Raw genomic sequence first — 14,839 nt, forward strand, 5'->3', positions numbered from 1 at the left:
TTTTCAAGGATTTTTTTGAAAACTTTCGGCAACTAGCACATTTGTAGTCCTAGTTTTGATAGCCTAATTGCAATACTCGACAATCCGTTTACGTCGTTGTAAATATTTTTTCAGTTTTTTTTTGTTGTTAGTAAAGATTCAAAAAGGATTGGGACAGTGTCCAGCACTCAGACATGTCTGTTATTTCGTGTTAATGAGAATCCTTATCCTTCATTATCCACAGACAAGGACCGGTCTGGCCTAGCGGATAGTGACCCTGCCTGTGAAGCCAATAGTCCTGGGTTCGAATCCCGGTAAGGGCATTTATTTGTGTGATGAACACAGATATTTGTTCCTGAGTCATGGGTGTTTTCTATGTATTTGTATGTATTTATCTATAGGTATATAAGTATGTATATCGTTGCCAAGCACCCATAGAGCTTTGCTTAGTTTGGGGCTAGGTTGATCTGCGTGATGTCCCCTAATATTTATTCTATTTTATTTACTTAAAGAGATTATTCTCTTACGGTTTATTCAAGGAGGATATAACCAAACGGAGACGCCACGTCTGTAATTTGCTGTACAAAAAAGTACAACACAGGTTTACAAAAATACCAATAATTGTGTATGACGATTGGCCGACTATTTTCGACAGAGGGGAACGCCTGTTAATGGCTACTCCGTTTGGTTATATCTTTCTCGGGTTTATTTATATAAACCGTTCGGATTTTGAAACTATACCATACTAGCGGTAATAATATATACATTAGTATATATTATTACCGCTAGTATGGTATAGTTTCAAACATAGATTACTATGTACTAGCGTACTAGACATCTAATATAGACATCTGTTTCACAAGTAAGGATGAGCCTGATACGGCGCGGCAAGGGCGCCGCCCGCGCACAGCCTCGCGACACCTACATATAGCCCGTATTGCCGAGCCTTATGTGATAAAGCACAAGTCATATAAAACACGTTTCATGTCACTCTGTGGTGGTTACGATGATAACTGATAAGAAAATAGCTAGCCATCGATTTGTCAATCTGACTTAAGGATGACTCACGTTAGACCGGGCCGTGTCCGGTCTAACGTGACTTTTCTATGACATGACAGGTGATCACGTGATGCTTTCCATAGAAAACGAAGCGCCGGAATCTCCGGCCCGGACACGGCCCGGTCTAACGTGAGTCATCCTTTACCTATACGGCTACCTATTTGCTACGTCGGTGGCAAACAAGCATACGGCCCGCCTGATGTTAAGCAGTCTCCGTAGCCTATGTACGCCTGCAACTCCAGAGGAGTTACATGCGCGTTGCCGACCCTAACACTCCTCTCCCTCGTTGAGCTCTGGCAACCTTACTCACCGGCAGGAACACAACACTATGAGTAGGGAGTGATCTAACGCGTTGATGTCTTTTGCACGAAGAAAGTCTTGTGCCCATCTCTCCATTAAATATTACCGATCGATATTGACTTTTAAGCGTCTGTCAAATCTATTTATTACAAGCTTTTTATTAACTTGCAATGTACCCATGTAAGTATGTATGCACTTTTATGTAACTATGTTTGTACGGTCAAAACTTGCAAGTTAAATTAGGCCCACTTCCCGACTTCCAATGAAGCTGAAAATTTGCTTACACATGTAAGTCGGGTGACTTGATGGTTTTTGATATGATGGCTTTCATATGATGGTCCTGCAGTAACTTTTTACCGTTTTTCAATCAAAATCAATTCCATATTCCCGCGGGACAATGCATCACGTTAAACCGGGCCGGGGCCGGACCGCAGTTTCCGGCGCTTCGTTTTCTATGGAAATCACGATATGATCACCGATCAGCCGTTATAAAAAATGACATGTTGAATGCCTCGGCCCGGGCCCGGCCCAGTCTAACGTGAGTCAACATAAAGCCTTGCGAATGCGGAACGTGTATAACTTGTTATTTACATAACTGATTAACCCAGGACCCAATCGACATGCTAATGTTAATGTAAGTCTTTTGCAACTGAGAATACACAAAGATTGCACAATCGTAAGTAGATAACATGCAGAATCAGAGAGCCTAGCCAAGATGCCATTAGTTTGCACTATAGCGAACGAAAAGGTAATCTCCCTCTACCACTGACACTGAGACAATAGCATATAGCAATTTTTAGCGAAAGCCGTTTCCGAGATCCCCGAAATATATAAATATAGAATAGAACAGAATAGAATATAATAGAATAGAATAGTTTTTATTCGTAAACACACAGACAATTAATAGCCATACATTAAAAGAACATAGTGAAAATAAAGTGTCACGAAATGGCCCCATCTCAGCATGCTGCTGGCGACTTGCAGCGCTGATCTTCCGATGATATACATACGTATCTACAAGAACTAGCTTTTGCCCGCGACTTCGTCTGCGTGGACTTAGTAACCGCAGCTAGAGTAAGAATAGCGCCTGGAGAAAATCTCATAGCAATCTAAATTTGAGCATATTATGCACACAAATTAGCAGGCACTTCGTTATTTATCTCAAATTCCACCCCGCTTTTTACTTTCTTAAGGGATGATTTTCGGGATAAAAACTATCCTATGTCCTTCTTAGGGACTCAACCTATCTCCATGCCAAATTTCATCTAAATCGGTTCAGCGGTTTAAGCGTGAAGAGGGAACACACAGACAGAAAGACAGACAGACAGACTTTCGCATTTATAATATTAGTATGGAAGTATGGATTGCTCGTTTAAAAGTATAAGATTATTAAATAGGACTTAGAAACACGTCATCCCAATGATGTATACAATAAAATATAGCCACAAGAAGTAATACGTGTATAAATATGCTATTATGAAGCTATGAAGGTGAGGTTATAAGATCGCGGTGATCTCATGAAGGTCGCTTCTCATATACCTGTTTAGTTGTTTGTATCAGATTTTTGTTGTTCAGTTTTTTGACGTAACTTAAGCTCGTATATTCGTACTTTTGTACAACTAGCGACCCGCCCCGGCCTCGCACGGATAGTTTAACTAATTTACACAAAATCTTTACTAATTATAACTATAAACCTTCCTCTTGAATCACTATCTATTAAAAAAACACGGATCAAAATCCGTTGCGTAGTTTTAAAGATCTAAGCATACATAGGGACAGACATACAGACAGCGGAAAGCGACTTTGTTTTATACTACGAGTATGTACTATGTATTGATGTTCTTATATTTAAGCAACTGCAACCTGACTGCAACATATTGTATGATTCCCAGGTAGCAAAGTGACGTCAGCGACGTCATAATGACGTAATTATGACGTCGCTGACGTATAAGTATATGTATATGTATACAAGTTTCAGTCTGATTGCAGTCCGTCCGTACCCGCCCTACGTTGTAGAAACATTAATTAGGGTTCCGGGTAAAAACGGGACCCTATTACTAAGACTCCGCTGTCCGTCTGTCCATCTGTCTGTCTGTCACCAGGCTGTATCTCATGAACCGTGATAGCTAGACGGTTGAAATTTTCACAGATGATGTATTTCTGTTGCCGCTATAACAACAAATACTAAAAAGTACGGAACCCTCTGTGGGCGAGTCCGACTCGCACTTGGCCGGTTTTTTTTAACAAACAGAAACGTCTGCGTACGATGCTATTAAGCTTAGAATAAATTTAAAAGTGGAAAGATTACTGCCTTGGGTCAGGCTTGAACTCACGGCCTCTGGATCTGGATTTGGTTGTTGTAGAAACATTTTCAAAAAAGCAGGAAAGTTATTATAAGTTTCTAGAAACTTATACCAGAATTGATTAAAGCAAGTTTCCATTCAGAAAGATTCTTATGGGGATTTTCCAAAAAAGGATTATTAATAATATTTGATATGGTATATGACTGTATTAAAAATAAATTATTTAACACCATGGATGAAATAAAGCACCAGAAGATTATTAGAGAAACCTAGACAGTAGTTATTTTTAGACACAATTTCTATTTTAAAACCCGTATAAAACTATAAAGAGTAGATAATTTGATTGTGACGTCACATGCTAGTGTTTCATATAAATTCCATAGTAGCAAAATCGTTTCGACAGTTCGAAAAAAGAAACTGATTTGACTAGCAGTCGAATACCCTATAATTAAACAGGCAGAAGGAATATTTTGTATTTATTAAGCTCTTGACGTGTTTTCATTGTTTGCTAAGTTTAAATTTCAGAGAACCTTTCTCATAGAAAATTGGCAACTTTGGAAACTTCTCCACTGTACAATCAAATGCTACAAATCTGGGGGCACGGGAGTGCCCCCGCCAAGACGAGCCAAGCAAAGCGCATGGGCACTACCTACCTTTTCTCGAAGCGTTTCATCGTTTTATTTAACCGTTAACTTGGGTCTTGATTATACCAGATAAACTAAATTGTCGGGATATGATGTCAATACCGCCACATACTTTGACTTAGGTGTAGAGTTTGTGAACTTAGGGCTTATAGAGTTAGAAGCTTGGCTCTACATGAAATCTGATAACTTTTTGACATTGCGACCCTTATGGTTTCATATTGGCAACAAAAGAAAATGTTTTTGTTGGGATTATATTTCTTCGCCTGTAGGTACTTTGTGGGCAATGCCTAGTTTGGTCTTATATTATCGAGTTATTTTACTACAAATCCCAATGGATAATCACCTATTTCTCAGAGACAGATACCTATCTCCGAGTGAACGCAAATCGAAGGTGCAGCCAGTTCCGTCTATGACGTAAAATTGTGGGCGGGGCCTTGACTAGATTGTATACCTAGCGCCTATAGTGCCAAATGTCGATAATATCGGAACGGCCAAAGTATTCACTAATATATGTACAAGCCGCTTATCTTTATAGGCCAATGCCTATAAATTGTGTTTTAGTGTCCAAGTATAATTTATAGAAGTATTTTTCATGATTATTAATAAAATTTTAGGTATTTATATAGATATGTAAATTTATTTCGCATGTTAGTATGTAAGGAAAATATTCAAGTTTTTGTACGCCATCAGGCAGGGCTACAAATATTTATTTACCGCCACTGTAATCAGTTTGACATATACTCACAAATAAAAACACTTTGAACTTTGACAATGAAGTATTTTGCAACAATAACTTCCGCTCAAACAGATTTTTCAATGAATACGAATAAAAAATCACTGTGTTATCACCAGGCATCGTAAACTGCGAGCGAAATCCATTGAAATGACGTACTTTGACATGACAACAACCCTAGTACTTCAATGGATTTCGCTCGCAGTTTACGATGCTTGGTTATCACAATGTAACCATTGGCCCAATTCGAATATAAGATGTCACAGCGATGCGATACCTATCTGTCAGTGTCAATAGTGACGTTTTTGGTTGAAGAAATGTTACTATTGACACTGACAGATCGATATTGTATCGCTGTGACATCTTATGAGCATTGTTCGAATTAGGCCGCATAGCATAGCAATGTCACTAGCTCGGATTTCGGAAGTAGGTGAAACTGTTGACTTGATACAAATATAATTACCTAATTCTAATATATATTTATTTATTTAAACTTTATTTGGTCAAAGACATTCTCTACCAGTCAACCATTGGGTCAAACAGAGACATATATGTTGGTGTAGTATAGATTCAACAACTGAAAAAAATAACACACGATTATCCCGTAAGATTCATAAGAAAAAAAGCGAATTTAAGAAATTATATCTTAATCTCATTAGCGTAATATCTTTTAACAAAATAAGATAGTACGAATAAATGGGTAATTTAATTTAAAGTTGTACCTACACTAAACTTTTTTTCTATACATTTATTTGTCTATTTTTATGTTTTTTTTTCATAAAAAAAGATACAGAAATTGATAAACTCTTAAAAATAATCTAGTTACATGTACATGTAAGAAATCTGCAACGCAGGCTTCATCTGGTGGCTCCATAGCAAATCAGCAACATGGTGCATCCCAAAAATACCAATGGTGATATCCGCATAGGTTTGCCGCTGCCACTGTCACATTTCGCAAGAAAGAACGGGAAAGAACATACGCGCCAAGTGTCAATTTTGATCGAATTTTGTCGGGTTTTATTTCTTTTAAAAACGTTACCTTACAATTTCGAAATTCTAAAGCTATGAAATTACTATTTATGTTATGATTGTTTTTTTTTCTTTTTTTGTTTATAAGTATTACATAATAAATAACCGAGTAAAGTAGGATTAAAAGTCCGAGTTAGAGGTTACTTTGGGAATTAATTGTATCGAGCAAAGTGTCATAATTCGTGTATCGGAAGCTATGTTGTTAAAGATAATATAGTCAAGAACTAAATATATTTTTTCCACGTCTACGAATATCAACGCCTCTTAGAAAAACATGATCATATAAGGAGATTTTTCGCCTTCTGGCTCAGGGAACCTCCTTAAATAATAACCTTAGTTTTAATGTTATTTCCACTCAGAATTACGAACTCTTTCTGTCTTAGTTAATAGGAGAAAAAAAAGTGTCCCAAGGCTTTTATTTCCATTGCGATACCATTTTTCATAGAATTTGTATGGCAGTAACGGAATGGAAAAATCAAAAGATGTATGCAAATTTTGGAATATTTTTTTATTGCGCGCAGGATTGAAAGCGCTCGTGTTTCTAGTAACTTAAAAATATAAGAAAGGAACATATGTACGTCACACTCACGGTTACACACTCGCTGTTAAAAGGTTACTTTTAAGAAAACCTTGTCATTACACTCATTTCATAACCAAGAGAATAATGTGATAAGTTGATATATATAGTTTGTCAAAGGGCTGTCTCATTTCAAACATAGAGAATCATACTATTTTAGTCTTACACTAGTACTAGCGCCCAAATGAAAAGGATGAGTATAATTTTCCTGGTTGTTACCAAAGATAGATATAACTCCGTAATAGATGGATACAGTCTAAGGAAAAAACGTGCCTCGAAAATCAAGAAAATTTGATTCTCGTTCAGAGGGCGCTACTAGTTTTGGCCTACAGTCGTATACATGGCGTTGACGGTTTCGTTTGTTATTTAACAATTTTAACGCATATCAGTGTAAGAACATGGGTCAAAATCATCAAAATAATTAATGCAAATAAAAAAAATCATTTATCCATATTTAAATACATTTTATCGTATTTTTATAAATATTTATTTTTAGTTTTAAAGTGTGTCGACAGATGGCAGTGAATTTACTGTGGTTACAAAATTTACTATGACAGTACCGCTCTAGTATAAGTTACTCTATGTTGTTACTGACTGACAAATTGGTTTGACCAACTATAACTGTTATTGTCTGTTAGGGTAATTCTCAAACGGGCGGAAATATTAACTTAATGTATTGTTTTAGACCATTATAGACTATTATCTAACGATTGACCTCACGAACTTATGTACAAACATTATGGTACTGCTACTATTTTTATCAAGATTTAGTAAAATCGTGAAAAAATTTTTATTCACTTAGAATTTTGATTTTTCAGAGCTATAACGGACTGTAGATCTGACGAGTATAGGTTTTAATTTCAACTCGATACCTCCACGCGTTCCCGAGATAAAGGGTCTTGATATACAGGCGGACGGACGGACAACAAAGTGATCCTATAAGGGTTCCCTTTGAGGTGCGGAATCCTAAAAACTCATCCTAAAACGTGACATGACATTTTAGGACATAATATTGTCTTCGGTTACCGCGATAGTTACTCATGAAATAAAACTATGAAAACGGATTATATCGCGTATATTGAATTTATAATTCATCCCGACGTTTCGAACTCTTTACAGCGTTCGTGGTCAACGGGTGACACGGGTGACGGGTTTTATTTCATTTTAGGACATATTTTTTAATGGTAGGATAGAGCTTTATCTTATTATATCCTCTTTGGCAATACTATTCGCTTAGCACTTTTGCATACACACTTCTATGCAGGGGGTACCTTTTTTCTGCAGCTGACCACATACAATCCAACCATACATATAACCATACATAACTCCAAACGTTAATTTAAAGTGTGAACTCACGCTGTATTTATCTCAAATAGTTCTAAGCTACCCTCCGGCCCGGGGTGCCACAGAAAACCAGCGCTGTGGTATTTATTTATACCAGAGCATATGCTGAGTGGCGTCCTTTTGTAGCCACTATAGCGGCGCCAAAATTTGTTTTTATTCATTAACCCTTACCTTACTCCTTTTTCTATAACTACCATTGTACCTAGCTTTAAGTGTTTAGTGAGTAAGTTCTTTTTTGTAACTGAGGTGGCGCTGTTTGTAGAAGGTCTTTACAATAAATGTCTTTTCTTTCTTTCTTTCTTTCTGTAAATATGGCTCTACATTCTTCCTGTAATTTATGGACTCTACATCTTTCTAACTCTACCGCTTCTAAGTAGGTACTCTACGAAGTTAAATGTTAATTTAAATATATTGATTATTTACCTAACAAATATAGAATAAATGGTCATAAGCTTTTTTTGGCATAAGTTAAGGTTATGCATCTTTCCTGTGGACATCATAAATAAATGTAGGGTGTGTAATGCTTAAAATAATTATAAAAAAACTCGAACATTTGTTATAACGCCATTTGACATATTAATTATTACCTTATGACCATTATACCAATAATAGCATTATGTATACCGTTAATTAGGTATGCCATTTATTACGTTATTAATAATAACGATATATCAAGATATAATATATGAAAAGTAATTATATAATATGTAGTGCACCCATAAAAGTACTTTTAAAGACAAATTTTCTTCCTGGTTTCTTATAGGTATGATCGAATCTTATACTTCTTTAAAGCTGTATGGCGAAAGCCTTAAAATTACACAAATCATTAACCTTTGCACTGTCCACAGGAAAGACACCCGTTTTTATAAACATTTCTTACTCATAATCACTATTAAATATATATTCATATTTGCCTTAACAATAACCTTAAAACGCCCTTTGAGGGCTCAATTATCAAAACAATTATATCTCATCATCTTAAATTAAAATCAACTACATACCAAACAATTAAAACCAATAAGAACATTAAAATACTCTGAAAGGTCAACCTTACCTTTTTTAATACTTATTTTAATCCTTAACACTTTAAAACTGAACTTTACACTATACACATAAGATCCACATTTCAATGCACTGTTGAGAAACAAAAAAAGTTCACATCCTTGGACTGGCCATATGCTCAACTTGTTGTGAGATTTAAAAAGTATAAATTCGAAATTTGAATTTTTGAAGGATTCGAGTAGTCGCGCGTTTTGTTTTTGGTGTTTTTAGTTTAGTTTTAATAGCGTTTCGTTGTCGATTGTCGTTGCGATGGGCATCGCGGCCGCGCGGGCGGTGGTCGGGTTGGTACTGTGCGCGTGCGTTGGTGTTGCCAGCGGTGGGGTGGAATTATGGGGGAAATTGTTATACTCATATTCGTACGGTAGCCAAGTGTGTAATCATTCTACACCTGAAAACTAAATATTCATATAAATTGAAAAGGGTAAAAAAAATTAATAATCATTTAACGTCTTCCGTGATATGATTATGCAGGTGGCCAAAAGTTTTGTCCGAAAATTCAAGTAGGTAAAGGTAATCAATAGTTCAAGTGGTTCAAGTGGTAGGTAGGTACTAAGACATTGTAAACCAAAAAGAAAATAAAGATTTTACCTGAAAACGGGCCACATTAAAATTCAGTTTACACATTTGTTACCTATATTTGTTGATCAATTCTTTTAGATGCAGGCATTATCGTATTGAGTATTAGAAAATACACAAAGAAATCTCTTAAGATAAACCAATTCTTAAACGATAAATTACTCGTACTTCATTAATTACTGCTCCTACTTATTACTCAAACTATTTCCAATAAAAAGCGTACTTTATAGTGTTTTTCAAACAGCTTGGGTATGGTTACAGATGTCATCTCAATCCAATTTTATCAAAATCAATTTTGCGCCAATTTTTAGAGATAAAAAAAATCCCGAAATTATTTAATTTCGCTTGAGCTGGCAACACTGCGCAGGCGCCGTCGCCATCGAAGGCTGCAGCGGTGAACGATTCTTACGATTCTCGCCTCTACGGACGAACGGGCTAGCATGGTGGGGTTTGCTGTCCCTTTTTTCGTATATGAACCTTGGGTTCACAGCTTTTTGATATTTGAAACAGTTGTTTTGATTTTTTCGCCGCATACACTTACGCTTACGACACAGTCTAAAAACAATACAGTCATTCGAAAAAGCCGTCTAGACAGGGCAATCGTGCGAGGGGCGAGGGGTGGGACGCTCGCACCCGAGCTGCATACATTGCCATTGTTAGTAGCTCGGTACTACTTACAGGGCTAGCGTGTCTTATAGCAAGTCAAGTGTAAGTCTTGGGCAGTTGTGTACAAGTCTGTGACAACCCTACTGTGCTCTTGTGTGGTGTCGGCATTTACGCAAACATCAAAGGCGTCGGTCCACTGTTACTTTTTACACTGTTCTTACGATTTATTAAGTGGCTAAGTGGCCTAACCAATGTGTGACTGACGACCATGGGTCATATTCAAACATTGGAATATTTCTCCCAAAATTTAATGACATGTAGGGTTCCTTTTTCGATAAAAAAATTTATCTACGCTTTTCCCATTGACTTTTAATAGCTCCAAGTTTTTCTTGAAAAAATATAATAATCATAAGATTACAATAAATGAAACAAAATAATAATTTAATTTTCTTCTTATTCATTAATATAATGAAAATCGATATCTAAGGATACGAGACGAGACCCTTTATTATGAGTCTGAGGTTGGTCTGAGGTCAAATTGAAATAAAAAAAAAAACTAAAAAAACGTCCGCCATGTTGAATTTCTACATTTTTGCTCTGATCAAGTTGAAAATCGATATCTGAGGATCCGAGAGGCATTTTATTATAAATATGAGGTAAACATGGGAATAAACGGCCGTCATCTTGAATTTTTGCATTGTTGCTCTGATCAAAATGAAAATCGTCATCTGAATATACCAGAGGCCCTTTATTATGAATCTGTGGTCCAAAATTGGAAAAAACGGCCGCCATCGCCATCTTGAATTTCTGCATTTCCCGCCTATCTTTTAAAATATTATGTGAGTAAGTCAGAAACAATGACTGGCCCTTTTTACTTTTTAAATTTTGACATTCCTTATATAAAACGTGTAGCATGCTAGCCCTCAATGATGTCAGAAGGATATTTAAAACCTGCACTAACGGGTTTTTTGCGAAGTCCTGCGCCCGTGTATAGCCGTCTTTATGCGGCTCGGATCATTGCTATTAAGTATTTATGCGAGTAAATGTACTTTTAAGGTATTATTTAATTGGGTGATAATAAAAAAGCGGTAGGTGTGTAAGGAAATAAATATTATTAGTCTTAGGATTGCCTATACACATAGAAATAGTTTGATTTTCTAACAGATTGTTATTAGGCGTAATAAATTAAAAAGGCGTAATAATACGTTATGAATTAGACCTGGATTAGAAGTCGATCTGGTCTGTCAGTGTCTAAAGTGATGTTTTTGGTTGAAGAAATCACAGATCAGATTCATAACTAATCCAGATCTAATTCATTACCTGTTTTAAAATCAGACTGGAAGAATGATGCGTAATTTGTGTAAGGTGTGCAAAAAACAGTATTTGTATTGTAAATATTATTTCTACCATCATCATCATCATCATAATTTAAGAGCATGGCTCTTGTCGGTGGAGTATGCGCCAGTTTTCTCGGTCCTCGGCCAGGTTCTTTAGGTCCCTGTAAGACACGAATAATTATTTCTACCAGCGGCGGAATATATATAGAGGATTGACAGGTAAAACCTATGCTGGCGCCATCTGTAAAATACTTCTACCGGTCAACCCCATTCCCATTGGGTCATATTTGAGCTCTAGACAGTGTACAGCTCTAGTTCGTTACAAAATATTAAAACATTTATAAATTGCGTAGATATTCCGAAAACAGATGACTAATAATAATTTCCACAAATAAAAATCTTGTATATCACAACCATATTTTTAAATTATATTTAAATTGGCCCGAAGCCATAAGATGTGAAAATAAGAAATCTAACTTTAAATTTATGTTAAAAATACACTACCTCAATATTTTGTAGTAATTGCACTACTATAAAATTAAGTTAAGTACATATGTAACTAATATTGTCTTCGGTTACCGCGATAGTTACTCATGAAATAAAACTATGAAAATCAAAAAAATATTTAATTATTATTATTATTATTTTTATCGCGTATATATATATCTTTACTTGAAAAATAATTATAGTGTATAACTAGCCTTATGAACCGATTTTGCATGTACAACCAGCCTTAAAGTTTGTAGTCTATGATTGTTCATTATTTTAGTATGTGGGTATTTTTGCACTTTGTAATTTTTCCTCAGTCACCCGTTGACCACGAACGCTGTAAAGAGTTCGAAACGTCGGGATGTATTATAAATTCAATATACGCGATATAATCCGTTTTCATAGTTTTATTTCATACATATGTAACTATTAGACCCCACAGTCAAACTCTTTATTGAGTTTTGCGGGGCTATGATTATTGTATAAATACTCTGTATTTTATTAAATAAATAAATAAATAAATAATATTTCACACAGTAAAGACATGGTAACATCAGAATGAATATTCAATATGGTGAATGTCTCACCTTCTTAGAAAAGACATCAACGCGCAAGTTCAATGCCATGCGCGTGCACATTCTTATTGCAATGTCATTTAAATGATACTAGCGACCCGCCCCGGCGCACGAGTTACACAAAACCTAAAGAAGAGAAGAGAATATAATAAGATAGAGCGGTACTGTCATAGTAAATTTTGTAACCACTGTAAATTCACTGCCATCTATCGAGATACTTTAAAACGATTCTAAATGATTCTAAATGAAAATGTCAACGCCCTCTATACGAGTGTAGGCCAAAACTAGTGGCGCCATCTGATCGAGAATCAAATTTTCGTGATTTTCGAGGCACGTTTTTTCCTTAGACCAAAGATAGATATAACTCCGTAATAGATAGATACAGTCTAAGGAAAAAACGTGCCTCGAAAATCAAGAAAATTTGATTCTCATTCAGAGGGCGCTACTAGTTTTGGCCTACAGTCGTATAGATGGCGTTGACGGTTTCGTTTGTTATTTAACAATTTTAACGCATATCAGTGTAAGAACATTGGTCAAATTCATAAAAATAATTAATGCAAATAAAAAAAATCATTTATCTATATTTAAATACATTTTATCGTATTTTTATAAATCTTCATTTTTAGTTTTAAAGTGTGTCGACAGATGGCAGTGAATTTACTGGGGTTACAAAATTTACTATGACAGTACCGCTCTAGTATAAGTTACTCTATGCCACTGTAAATTCACTGCCATCTATCGAGATACTTTAAAACAATTCTAAATGATTCTAAATAATTCTAAATGAAAATGTCAACGCCCTCTATACGAGAGTAGGCCAAAACTAGTGGCGCCATCTGATCGAGAATCAAATTTTCGTGATTTTCGAGGCACGTTTTTTCCTTAGACTGTATCCATCTATTACGGAGTTATATCTATTTTTGACAAAAACCCTTACAAATTAAAATTATACACTAAAACCTTCCTCAAGAATTACTCCTTTTGATAGGTGAAACCCGCATCAAAATCCGTTCCGTAGTTTTAAAGATCTAAGCATACATAGAAACAGACAGACAGCGGAAAGCGACATTGTTTTATACTATGTATATGTAGTGATTGTGTAATTTTAGAGACACTTGCTTTTTAAATAGTCAATTTATTTAATCATATATTTATCTTTAATAATATTATTAAAATTATCAGAAGTGTGCTCCGTTCCAAAAATTGAAAAAAAAAACCGACCAAGTGCGAGTCGGACTCGCACACCGAGGGTTCCGTACTTTTTAGTATTTGTTGTTATAACGGCAACAGAAATACATTATCTGTTAAAATTTCAACTGTCTAGCTATCACGGTTCATGATATACAGCCTGGTGACAGACAGACGGACAGACGGCCAGACGGACAGCGGAGTCTTAGTAATAGGGTCCCGTTTTTACTCTCTGGGTACGGAACCCTAAAAACGAGATTTTTACACTACGCGATTATCAATCAGCATTAAGCTCATTCAATATTTACATATTTTTGTTTATAAAACCATACTATTATCATAGAGTAACTTATACTAGAGCGGTACTGTCATAGTAAATTTTGTAACCCCAGTAAATTCACTGCCATCTGTTGACACACTTTAAAACTAAAAATGAAGATTTATAAAAATACGATAAAATGTATTTAAATATAGATAAATGATTTTTTTTATTTGCATTAATTATTTTTATGATTTTGACCCATGTTCTTTCACTGATATGCGTTAAAATTGTTAAATAACAAACGAAACCGTCAACGCCATCTATACGACAGTAGGCCAAAGCTAGTAACGCCCTCTGAACGAGAATCAAATTTTCTTGATTTTCGAGGCACGTTTTTTCCTTAGACTGTATCCATCTATTACGGAGTTATATCTATCTTTGCTATTATTTATGAGACTACAACCATTTGGAAATTATCAATTTATGATTAACATACATAGATACACACATACATATAATCACGCCATTTCCCGTGGGGGGGGGGGGTATGATAAACGAAATTTAAAAATAATTTCAATTACAAAACGGTACCATCTAGTGGTTTAAAATAGAGCTATAATGACAGCGTTGTTCAGAACAGACCCGGTAAAGTTCGAAGACTTGTGCAAGTTGTTAGTCGATGCAGTTTCATGTGTGGCTCATAGATGGCGCTACTGTTTCGTGATCTAGTTGTCTTGTCATTAATGAAGTTCTGGATTTATACACCAGGTGGCAAC

The 14,839-nt window shown here is 35.6% G+C and overlaps 1 protein-coding gene across 1 annotated transcript in view; it reads right to left on the reverse strand.

Annotated features, from left to right (window-relative positions):
* The window catches only part of LOC134752841 (cuticlin-4), an 86,181-nt gene extending 76,847 nt beyond the window's left edge, over positions 1–9,334 (reverse strand). Inside the window, exon 1 of the mRNA XM_063688602.1 lies at positions 9,023–9,334. The gene's annotated coding sequence lies outside the window, so the exon portion shown is untranslated. The remainder of the gene's footprint in view (positions 1–9,022) is intronic.
* Between the last annotated feature and the right edge of the window lie 5,505 nt (positions 9,335–14,839).

This window comes from Cydia strobilella, chromosome 25 (assembly GCF_947568885.1).
Source record: "Cydia strobilella chromosome 25, ilCydStro3.1, whole genome shotgun sequence".
Classification (NCBI taxonomy): Eukaryota; Metazoa; Arthropoda; class Insecta; order Lepidoptera; family Tortricidae; genus Cydia; species Cydia strobilella.